This window comes from Vicia villosa, linkage group LG1 (assembly GCF_029867415.1).
Source record: "Vicia villosa cultivar HV-30 ecotype Madison, WI linkage group LG1, Vvil1.0, whole genome shotgun sequence".
NCBI classification, from domain to species: Eukaryota; Viridiplantae; Streptophyta; class Magnoliopsida; order Fabales; family Fabaceae; genus Vicia; species Vicia villosa.
Genome location: NC_081180.1, coordinates 203,330,592 through 203,341,583, shown reverse-complemented (window position 1 = coordinate 203,341,583; position 10,992 = coordinate 203,330,592). Strand labels below are relative to the sequence as shown.

At 41.9% G+C, this 10,992-nt stretch overlaps 1 long non-coding RNA gene across 1 annotated transcript; it reads right to left on the bottom strand.

Moving 5' to 3' along the window:
• Positions 1–8,098: 8,098 nt before the first annotated feature.
• On the bottom strand, positions 8,099–9,630 carry LOC131621839 (uncharacterized). Its single transcript, XR_009289689.1, has 3 exons — positions 9,270–9,630; positions 8,536–9,189; positions 8,099–8,338 (listed from the first exon to the last, which is right to left on the bottom strand). It is a non-coding gene; the product is annotated as an uncharacterized LOC131621839 (long non-coding RNA).
• Positions 9,631–10,992: the final 1,362 nt, after the last annotated feature.

Here is a 10,992-nt window from a genome sequence, read left to right as displayed (position 1 = left end):
CCGTGACGGACAGAAGGCGTATGCCTGATTGATCTGATCACGTATCCACGGGCAGAGCTTGGTGGAATGAGGCAATATCGTATGATAGCGCCTACATTCGATCCTCTGTTGGCTTTTTGACCTACCCTGGCCTAGATTTACCCGTGAGTGGGGCGGGAATAAATCATTGATTAACAGGTACATTGATGGTGACTTTGGTTCTTGTTCGAGGGTTACCGTTGTTCTTGTTCGAGGGTTACTTTGGTTCTCGTTCGAGGGTTACCGCTGTTCTTGTTCGAGGTTTACTTTGGTTCTTGTTCGAGTGGTTCTATTTCCGTGACGGTGACTATGGTTCTGATTCTATTGATTATGGCCCGTGATCTACGGGGAGTTCCGAATTGGTGTCGAACCTTTGAACTTGGGCCGTGTAACTTTGAGGTAATCCAGACATGTCTGGTGGGAGACATCCAAAGTCCCACCATTTTGCATCCTTGCATATTTACTTTTGAAAAAAATGATGTACAAAAAATAACTAGCATACATGTTCCTTCCATTTCAAAGGAATCATATCTTTAAGCCTCGTGTCGAGTTTTTCCATCTCTTACTTGCTAAAAATCAAAACATGAGGATTCCTTGGAAATCGAATGAACATGGCATTGCACGCATGTCATGCATCTCATACATTTCATGCATAACAGGTGTTCAAAATCAATGGTCTCTTATTCAGATTTGGCCCTTTCTCCGGACTCACAGACTTGGTTTGTCAATGTTGTATGCTCCGAGATCATTCATGAAACAACTTTGTGGGGTAGCCAAGAGGAAAGCTCATTTGGGGTTCTTTTTGAAGACTTGTCTTATGCTCATTTGCTTCCATGCTTGCTTTATTTGCAACTGGTTAAGCTCCGTACTGTATTGATGTTTGCAAGTTCTCTGCTTGATGACGATGACACTAGGTGTGAGTTCTATTCTAGGGCACCTGGTTATGATGTTATGATCCGCAAGTCTTTGAAATTGTTTGGGGCTCCCGCACGAGGGATAAGCAAGACATTGTCTATCTTGAGCATTGCACCATTTGCATTGTTCGAATCCCTAAAGCATTACAAATTTCGTGTGACTTCGCCAAAATCTTCTGCTAGACAGTAATCAAGAGTGATCTGCAAAGGCACCTCTCATTCTCAAGGTTTTGTTTCATATCCAGAGTCACCTACTCCTCTTGGAGTTTCCTTTTCAGCAACCTTGTCAACCGAGACAGATAGAATGTAAGAAGCAAGTTGATGTAATCCCAATGCCTGGTGTTCAATTGCTTTCCTGTTTGATGGAATTTTCGTTGGTTAAGATTCATTGCTTTGGGTGTTTCTCACCACAGATAGCTCTCCTGATTTCGATGACAATACTCGGTGTTTTCCATTATCGGGGCGCCCGATCATAATGTCAAGCTTTACAAGGTGTTGAGGTACAAAAAGTCCAGGACTTGCTCGATCCAGAGATGTTTGAGTTTATTCATAATGGTTTCTACTAGTCAATCCCATTTCATCTGCTGCAAGTAGAATGTTTGTTCTCCTCAAGGAGTAACTAGTGAGAATCACTTGCAACCCGTACTTCCAGAGGTTTCCTTCACAGCAACTATTGTGTGTTCCAAGTAATGACTTTGATAGCCAAGCGTCAAAGGCTATTGTTGTTCGCTGATAGTAATACAATTTTCGTCCATCCATGATGGTGTTTTCTATTTCAGCAGCTATATTTAGGGCTCCCGACCGAGGGATAATCAAGACGCCTTGTATCTTGAGTTTGTGCACCACTAGCACGACTCAAATCCCTAAAGATGAGCACTTACAACTCTTGTTTGACCTTGCCGAAGTCTTCTTCTAGAAAGTAATCTAAAGTGTTCTACATGAACATATGCAACGCTTGGTGTGTCTTCCGCTCTGGGGCACTTGGTTATCTGATTGAAGGTTGACAAACATTCAAAGACAAGGTACAAGACCTGATTGACTCAAAAGCTATCACATTCGCACCTGAAGTCCAGAATTGAAGTTCTCCTCCGACTCAGCGGATTTTCTGAAGCAATAGGTCCATACGGAGAGAATCTCCTCAACGTTGGTTTCCTAAATCATCTTGCATGTTCATGTTTAGGCTTTCTTGTTTTGTTCAATACTATTGCATGTAAAACTTGTTTGTTTTTGAACTATAATCATAATGCATTGGATATGTTTGTCTTGAAAAATCCGGTCGCTTTTGCTCTTATATGTTTCTCTATGCTTTTTGTGATACTTAACTCTTGCTACATAAAGCATGATAACTCCGAAGGGAGGATGATGAACATAATACCAAGAACCTCAAATGGTATGCTTTTGAGTAGAACCCTGTTGATGATGTACAGGCATTGTTTCAAATTCCCAAACACTGGAGATATAAGGGAGTGAAACCTTCGTTAACCCCTCTGAGCCTTCGAAGTAGGAGTTTCTTTTCTATTAAAAAAACCCTTATTTTTAATCCAGGGGCCGGGTAGTGTTCAGTTAACCTGGTTGAGCATTCAAAATTCATCAGGAGTGTGCACTTAAGGATACCACAATGGTTATCCCTCGCATCAGGAGGACGAAACGTCAAAACCACAACGGTTATCCCTCACCTCAAGAGGTTGAGACATCAAAATTATTCCTCACCTCCGGAGGTTGAGACCAACATCAGAGTCGCGGTGGTTATCCCTCATATCGTAAGGTTAAACGATGAGGATACCACAATGGTAATTCTTCATCTACCAAGAATTCAGGTAGTCACAATCACTTCAAACAAAGCAGAGGTAGTGCGGGATCACACGACTTGTCAAAAAAAAAGAAGAAGGAAAGAAAAAAAAAGAGAAAGAAAAAAAGAAAGAAAGGAAAAAAAAGAAAAAAAAAAGAAAAAAAAGAGAAAGAAAAAAAGAAAAAAAGAGGAAATAATAATGAAATTGTTAATCAAGGACAAAGTCGTGTGATGTTAAATCAGGGGATCAAGAAAGGTGAAGTGATTGCCGTGTCCAGAATACCTCATTGACTCCTCAATCATTTCCAGACTCCTCTTGAAAGATGAATGCTCGTGTCAAGTTAACTGAACTTAGAAATGGAGAACATCACGAAGGGGGTGGGCACCAAATAATTTTGAGCCTAAAAATCCTTTTTTCTAAAAACGGTGAACCTGACCACGTTACAACCCTCGAAAGTCCTAATTGAAGTAGGGTTAATTCAAAAGCATATTGTACACGAGAATACGGTAAACTGACTCCTAGGAGTTTCGCTAAGCGCTTGGGTTGGTATCACACCATCTTTCTTTCATAAAAAATCGATGTTACGACATCCTTTCAAAAAGTTTCTTTAAACTTCGAGACAAACATACTTTGTGCATTAGAATTATATTTCTCATAATAAACATTCTTTGCATATGAACAAGTGCTTGACATAAAGAAAGTTTCCATCATGAACTTCAGATGAAAACGTTTTATCCTCCCGAAGGACAAGTTGTCTTCCGAACTCCGTTGAGTAGAGGCAGCAATATTTCAAAGTCTGATCACCCTCAAGGGCACAAAAGCGTTTGAATACTTTGTCGAGCAAGTTTTCACTCAATCTGAGGCAATCAGGTCAAGATTCGAAGAATCTCTCAAAGTACTAAGCAATCATGGGCATTCACCCAAGCGTAGCTGAAGCTACCTCCAACACAGGCCATGCAGGGGCATGATTTCAAAGTTCATGATACTGGGGCAAGTTGGCTATGATAGCACAAATCTCAGGAAGTCCTTACGAGACTAATCTCTTCAAAGTCCTTACAGGCTGGGGCAAGAAACTATGCATTGGAATTTTATCCTCATCAGGAGGTGTTCAGTTTAAAGTTCAGGTGTGAGCTAAACAACTTATGAACTTGAGAACTATCAGCGTCGTTATCCTCAATGGTTTGAAGCTGAAAGTCCAATCTTTAGTGGCATCTTTGCATTTTAGTGTGATTTTCAAATCCTTCCAGAGGTTGCAACCGTGGTTATCGGTATCCCTCAACCAAAGTTATGTCATGTGGACATCGAGTTCTTTGCTTTCTGACCCTCGAGTCGTGAGTTTCCAACCCTCGTGTTGTGAGTCCTTTGCTTTCCGACCCTCGAGTCGTGAGTTTCCAACCCCCGTGTTGTGAGTTCTTTGCTTTCCGACCCTCGAGTCGTGAGTTTCCAACCCTTGTGTTGTGAGTCTTTTTCTTTTCGACCCTCGAGTCGTGAGTTTCTCTCCTTTCCGACCCTCGAGTCGTGAGTTTATCTCTTTTCCGACCCTCGCGTCGTGAGTTTATCTCCTTTCCGACCCTCGAGTCGTGAGTTTGATTCCTTTCCGACCCTCGAGTCGTGAGTTTGATTCCTTTCCGACCCTCGAGTCGTGAGTTTATCTCCTTTCCGACCCTCGCGTCGTGATTTTATCTCCTTTCCGACCCTCGCGTCGTGCTTTTATCTCCTTTCCGACCCTCGTGTCGTGAGTTTATCTCCTTTCCGACCCTCGCGTCGTGATTTTATCTCCTTTCCGACCCTCGTGTCGTGAGTTTATCTCCTTTCCGACCCTCGAGTCGTGAGTTTATCTCCTTTCCGACCCTCGAGTCGTGAGTTTATCTGCTTTCCGACCCTCGAGTCGTGAGTTTATCTGCTTTCTGACACTCGAGTCGTGAGTTTTATTCCTTTCCGACCCTCGTGTCGTGAGTTTTCAACAATTGCGGATGATTGTCATATACGCCCCAATGTGTCTGTAAGCCCATTACTTGATTGGCATCTTTAAAATCAATATGAATATGCAGAACGCTATGAAAGCCAATGCCTGTCTGGTCCCTTTGAAGTCAACACTTGCTTGACCTCTTAAGCTCACTTCATGGTGGAATTCTCTTTGAGAATTAATACCTGTTTGATGCTCCGGCCGATACTTGTTTGGTGTTCTAATCACTGCTTGCCTATCAACTCATTGAATCCATTGCTTGTTTGGAAAGTTTCAGACTCATATGTTTGACAATCTGTTTGCTCTTGCATTTGCCCATTGTGGGTGAGCAATTACTATCCTCTGCCATGTGAGGAAATCCCGTGGACGTCATGCCATATCCGGGGGCATTTTCATGTGTTTACCTCGCAGGTACATCCTTTCGAGTATGTCGTGTCTGCGCGTTGGTGGATATATCCAAATAAGAGATTCTCACTCCCCAGCTGAGCGCATCCTAATGAGAGATTCTCATTCCCCAGCTGAGTGCGCCCAGATGAGATTTTCTTTGTTCCAAGATTCTCATATCCTCAGCAAAGCACATCTCAATGCAATTTTCGTGCTTCAAAAGTCTTATTCCCCGGTGGAATGCCTTCTCCCCAGTAGAATCATGATTGAATGGTATTTGATTCCCCGGCAAGCTCTTAATGAGGTTCCTTGACCGAGTTCCTCATTCTCCCCAGTAGAGCGTTTCTCTCCCCAACAGATTGACCTGTTTTCCCCAGGAGAGTTATCTTATTCCCCGGTGGAGTTGCCTTAACAAAAGGTTCTTATGCTAAGTTCCTTATCCCCAGCGGATCTCTCATATCCCTAGCAGATTGTTGTGCAGAAGTATCCATCTTCCCCACTGAGTTTCTTTCCTCAGCAAACATTCACATGCATCCTCAGCAGAATCTATGTCCGTCCAGGATTCCCCAACGGAATGCGTTCTATACAAGCAAGTTGTCATTCCCCATCAGAGTTGTCCTCATGACTTGATCATATCTCCATATCCCCAGTATGTCGAGAATTTGCCTCTCCAGTGAAGTTGCCAGGGTATTCCCTAAGCAGTCAATTGGGATGTCCATATCCCCAAGCAGGATTAATTCCCCAGCCAGAGCTCGCGTATAGATTTGATCGTCTCCAGCAGATTTCTGATCCATCTTTGTCAGCTTGCAATGGTAACCCTTGGTCACTCATCTTGTCCTCCCCGCAGAGTTCCATACTCTCTCCAGGACTGCTTCAGCAATTCAGTGCTCATCCGTTGTTTCCCTAAGCAACGTTCGAATCATGCATCATTTGCATAGCATTCTCAAAAGCGTATAACGTCTTCCTTCTCGGGAACGTTATTCTATAAACATTCATACATGCATCATGCATAAATCATATCATATATGTTTCTTTCTGCAGGAAAGTTATCAAGATACGAATGCTCCCCAGAGAGCAATACTCGCCTAATCATTACGGGCGTTATCCTGATGTTGAGATTAGAAGAGGAATGTCATTTCATCCATTGAAGACATTTCGTTCCCGGCGCACACAGTTCGGATGAGATATCTGTCCTTATTCTTGATATTCAGATCAGTTGAAGGGACCGCCTCCGGATCTCCCCAAGATCTTCCTAAGGAGCCAGCCACTGATATCTAGATCAGATGGAGATGTCTGCCTGGTTGACTTTTTCATTCAGAAGAGGATGTTCTACTTATTTTCTGACGCAGCTCAGATCAGTTCAAAGACATTCCTATTCCCGATGTCCCCAGATCGGTGGAAGACATTTGTTCCTATCCTGATATCCATCTCAGTTGAAGGAACCGCCTCCGGATCTCTATAGATCTTCCGAAGGAGCAAGCCCTCTGATACATCAGATCAGTTGGAAATATCTACTGCCTGACGATTTAGTTCGTTCAGAAGAAGAAATTCGTTTGCCCAGTCCTGATGCCTAACCATCAGTTGAGGATGTTTTCTTTACCCGGCGTACATAGTTTGGAAGAAACATCTGTTCCTATCCTAATATTCAGATTCAGATTAGTTGAAGGAACCGCCTCTGGATCCCCGTGGTCTTACGAAGGAGCAAGCCACTGATATCATCAGATCAGATGGAGATGTTTGCCTGATTGACTTTTTCATTCAGATGAAGATTGTCCTACTTATTTTCTGGCATCATGTCCAGATCAGTTTAAAGGCATTCTTTCCCCAGCGTACACAGTTCGGAAGAGATATTGTTCCTATCCTGATTACCAGTTCAGTTGAAGGAACCGCCTCCGGATCCCCGTGGTCTTACGAAGGAGCTAGCCGCTAATTCCCAGATTAGTAGGAATATCTACCTGATGATTTAATTGCATCAGAAGAGATGTCTGCCCAGATTCCCATATCATGATTCCCAGATCAGAGATACCTATTACCAGTTGATGTCCAGATCAACCGATGTATCTCCTTCGATTCCCAGATCGACTTAAGACATCTATCCCCGATTCCTGTTCGGAAGACATCTGCTACGTTTGATACTCAGATCAGTCGAGATGTTCCTTCTCTTGATGTCCAGATCAATTGAAGTTTTTTTCCCCCTGCTTGTGGGGTTGCCTGTTCCTTCTTATCGCAAGTTGGAGCTTATTTAATCATCCAGATCAATTGAAGTTTTTTCTCCCTGTTTGCGGGGTGGTACATTCCTTCTTACTGCAAGTTGGAATCTTCTATTGATCAAGAGCGCAAATTTTTGAGTTCATTCTGGTATTCAATCTCCTTCCACCTCGACGGTTCGAAACGTTCGTTTCTCACTCGTCAGGTCCAAGAAGTTTGAATAGGGGCAGCTGTTGCACCCCAAAATTTGCCCTCTTTTCTTGTGCTATAAGTTATAAATGACGTTTATTTCGTCGGCCAAAAATCAAGAAAATAATAAAGAGTTTCTCATCTGAGTGCTTGGATTTGTGGAGTTTTGATTGAGGATTAATTGCTTATATGTTGAGGTTTCCCTTACGCCTCAAATACTGTCTTCCTCAAGGATTCTTCAATGGATTCTTGTTGTGGTTTTTGAAATACAAGTGCGGTGGCATAGGAGATTGATTGGTTCACTTGCTTTGGTCAATACACTTTGCGGTTCTCATCAAATATTTGTTACTTCAATCACAAGGTAAATGGTATTTTGAGAATTGAAGTTAAGGATGCAAGGTTGTCATTGAAGTTTAGAAGCGAAGGTTTACCAAGTGAACCAAGTTTCATCGAAATGGCGATTTGATTAGAGTTTATTGATTAATATTCAAAGTAATCTAAATCAAAGTTTCGTTCAAAATTCTTTCCAAGGGAAGAATCAAGATTCATTCAAATGTCATTCACTCAAAGTCAACGTTCAAAAGCTTGAAGTATATTTCTAAATCATAGCAATTCATGTTATTTCCAATTACAAATGTAATCCAAGTCCATGTTCATTACAAGAAATTACAAAAGCCCATTTACAAAACTATACAAAAAAGGTCAATTGTCCAATCCATTACAAAATTAGTTACAAGAAATATTATGAAAAATTTAGTGACTTTCATGAGTCCATTTCAAGAGCTTTCTATTGTGTACTCTACTTGGTATCTATTGCTTTCTTCATGGTCAAGACCACCCGCTGGCAGCTAACTCCATACATACCGCCCCTGCATTCAAGATAAGTGTAGCATCAAAAATAAACCGAACCGGCAGCCGTCGAACCTCACACTCAGCAGAAAAAGACCGGTTCATATAAAAAACTCAGACAAAAACTCATAACAGAAAAAAAGAGAGGAAGCTTGACATCGGGAGAGAAAACCAATCTATAACAGAAAAGAGAAATTGGGAGAAACCGGTAACAAACCTGATAAAACATTCTTCAATCACTCTCAACCACCTTCAATCTTGATTTTTCTGGAATCTCCACTCACCACAGCATAACAGATTCACATTCAACAGAAAAGAGTGATAACAATTTGTAACAGAAACGAGAGGAAAAGAAAAATCAGTAACCGAAAATGAACAAACTTCTCCACCAATTTTGATCTTCATCATCTTCATCATCTCTGTTCTTCATCATCTCCAAGAACCTTCTTCACCATCTCTGAATCTTCATCCTCCTCCATTCATAACAATCACCGAAAACTCACAGAAAAATGTAACAGAAAAACTCCTTCGGATCCGCAACCTTCGCCCAAACTTCAACCTTGGCCTATCTTCAATTCTTCAATCATCACCGAATTCACAATTGACGATTCAACATCTTCAATCTTCACCTTCCACAAATCCTGCAAGAAAAAACCAGAAAATATACATCGATTCAATCTTCATCATTCAAGAGAAAATTCGTGATAATCAATATTCAACAAATCTACGAAAGTAGCAACGATCATCATCGTCGTCAATTAGCAAGAACAACGTGTTTCATCATCATCGCCGAATCATCATCTTTCGCCAATCTTCTTCAATCGCCAACAATATCTCCTCATAATCTTTGCTCTTTGATTCGAATCAACAACTGCAACAATAACATCATTTCGGAATCCTAAATGCAGCGGAAGAACAAACTCAGAGAGGAAGAGGATAAGGTGAACATACCTGAATACGGAGTCGCGGATCTAAGCTCATCGCCGTCACGTTTGAAGTATCGTCGGAACAACTGTGATGAGAATTGAGCGAGAGATTGAGATGAGAGATTAACGAGAGAGATGAGTGACGATTGAAAGAGAGATGAAATCGAGAGTTTGAGGCGGTCAGAGGGATGAGATTGGAGACTGCAGTAACACGCCGCTGAGGCCGTCGGAGCATCGCCGCGCCGTTGAGGCCGTTGGAGCATCGCCGCACCGTTCGTAAGGAAGAAGAAAGATAGCAATCTGAGTTCAAATTCACGTAAAAAACCTAATCCCTTTTCTAATTTCCTATTAATGTAATGATGATTAGGTGATAAGATAGGGATTAATTTGAGCTTATTTTGATAATCTTGTGAGTTTAATCTGATTAGTAATTAGATCATAAAATCTGAGAAAATGTGTTGAATCAAATCAGAAACATGAACTGGACACAAACTTTGGGCCTTGTCACGAAATTACTATCATCACACCCCTATATGGCCTATGCTGCGCCTCTTTCCTTTTTTGCTTTACAAAAACATGCTGTTGGGCTTCACCAGTGGGCCTTAGCCCCCTGTAATATGAGCGTGTTTTGGTTTACCCCCCTATTGTTGCCAAAGGCAGGTTTTGGCAACGGTTTTTTCGAAAAAACCGTTGCCAAAAGGTAAGGAGGGGGGAAAAGCAAAATTCGGTAACATTACAGGGGGATGAAGTACTATTAACCCTTAGTTTTAAAAATAATCAAAAACATGTAATATTTTCTTTGTTAGATTTTAAATGCTTTTGTTACATAGTTTTGTTCTATTATTTTTTAGATGAAAATGTCATAAAAAACAATTTAATTTTGTTAGATTTTTGGTTTAGGATTTAATTAGAATTTAATTTCTATTATTTTCTATGGCGGGTGCGTGCCTCCTTGTTATCACTGATTTGGTTGTTGAGATGTGCGAGGTACTTCGAGAGAGCCTTCGATTGCGATTCGACTTACTTTGTGTTCCACTTTATTTGTGGGGCACGAATTCGCTTCCGATGCGACTTGATTTGCATCGTGTTCCACTTTATTTGTGGGACACGAACGTATTTCCGATGCCAGTCATCTGATCTCTCATTCATTGAGATGTATATCCCTGTATTGTCTGGATTGTTTCTCTTGCAGGTTGCTCATGTGGTTATGCTCGACGTGTACCACATGTCGCTCGTGATTTATTTTCACGACGACGCTTTCTGACTCGCTTTGCTTGATGATGGCTTACGCGAAGTATTCCGGACTTCTCTGCTTACGCTTGCTAGCTCATTGCGGATTTGTTATCCGTTTGGTATCGTTCCCTAGTCCCTTTTACTTCTTTCTATACTTTATCGCTTTCTCGCATCATCCTTTAACATGAGAAGTAGGACCTAGACATGCATCTGGCCAAGTCTTCGAAAGAGGCTCTGTTTTTGTTGGTGTGTTTATATTTGTGCTTTGCGGCAGGGAGTCACGGTGTAATAAGTCCTATATGGCACTCCGTTAAGTCCTCATGGAAGGCACGCGGAAAGGGTTAGCAATCAACCCCCGCCTAGTCTCATCGAGTCCGTTCGGTATGCGCACGCTACGCGTCGCTCGCTTCCGAACCAACACAAGATCTTGTTATCGAGTATGTCAGGAAAAGGGTTCATGCAGCCGGACCCCCGCCTTTCCTATAGCTCGCGTCGCTCGACGTTGATGCTCGGTG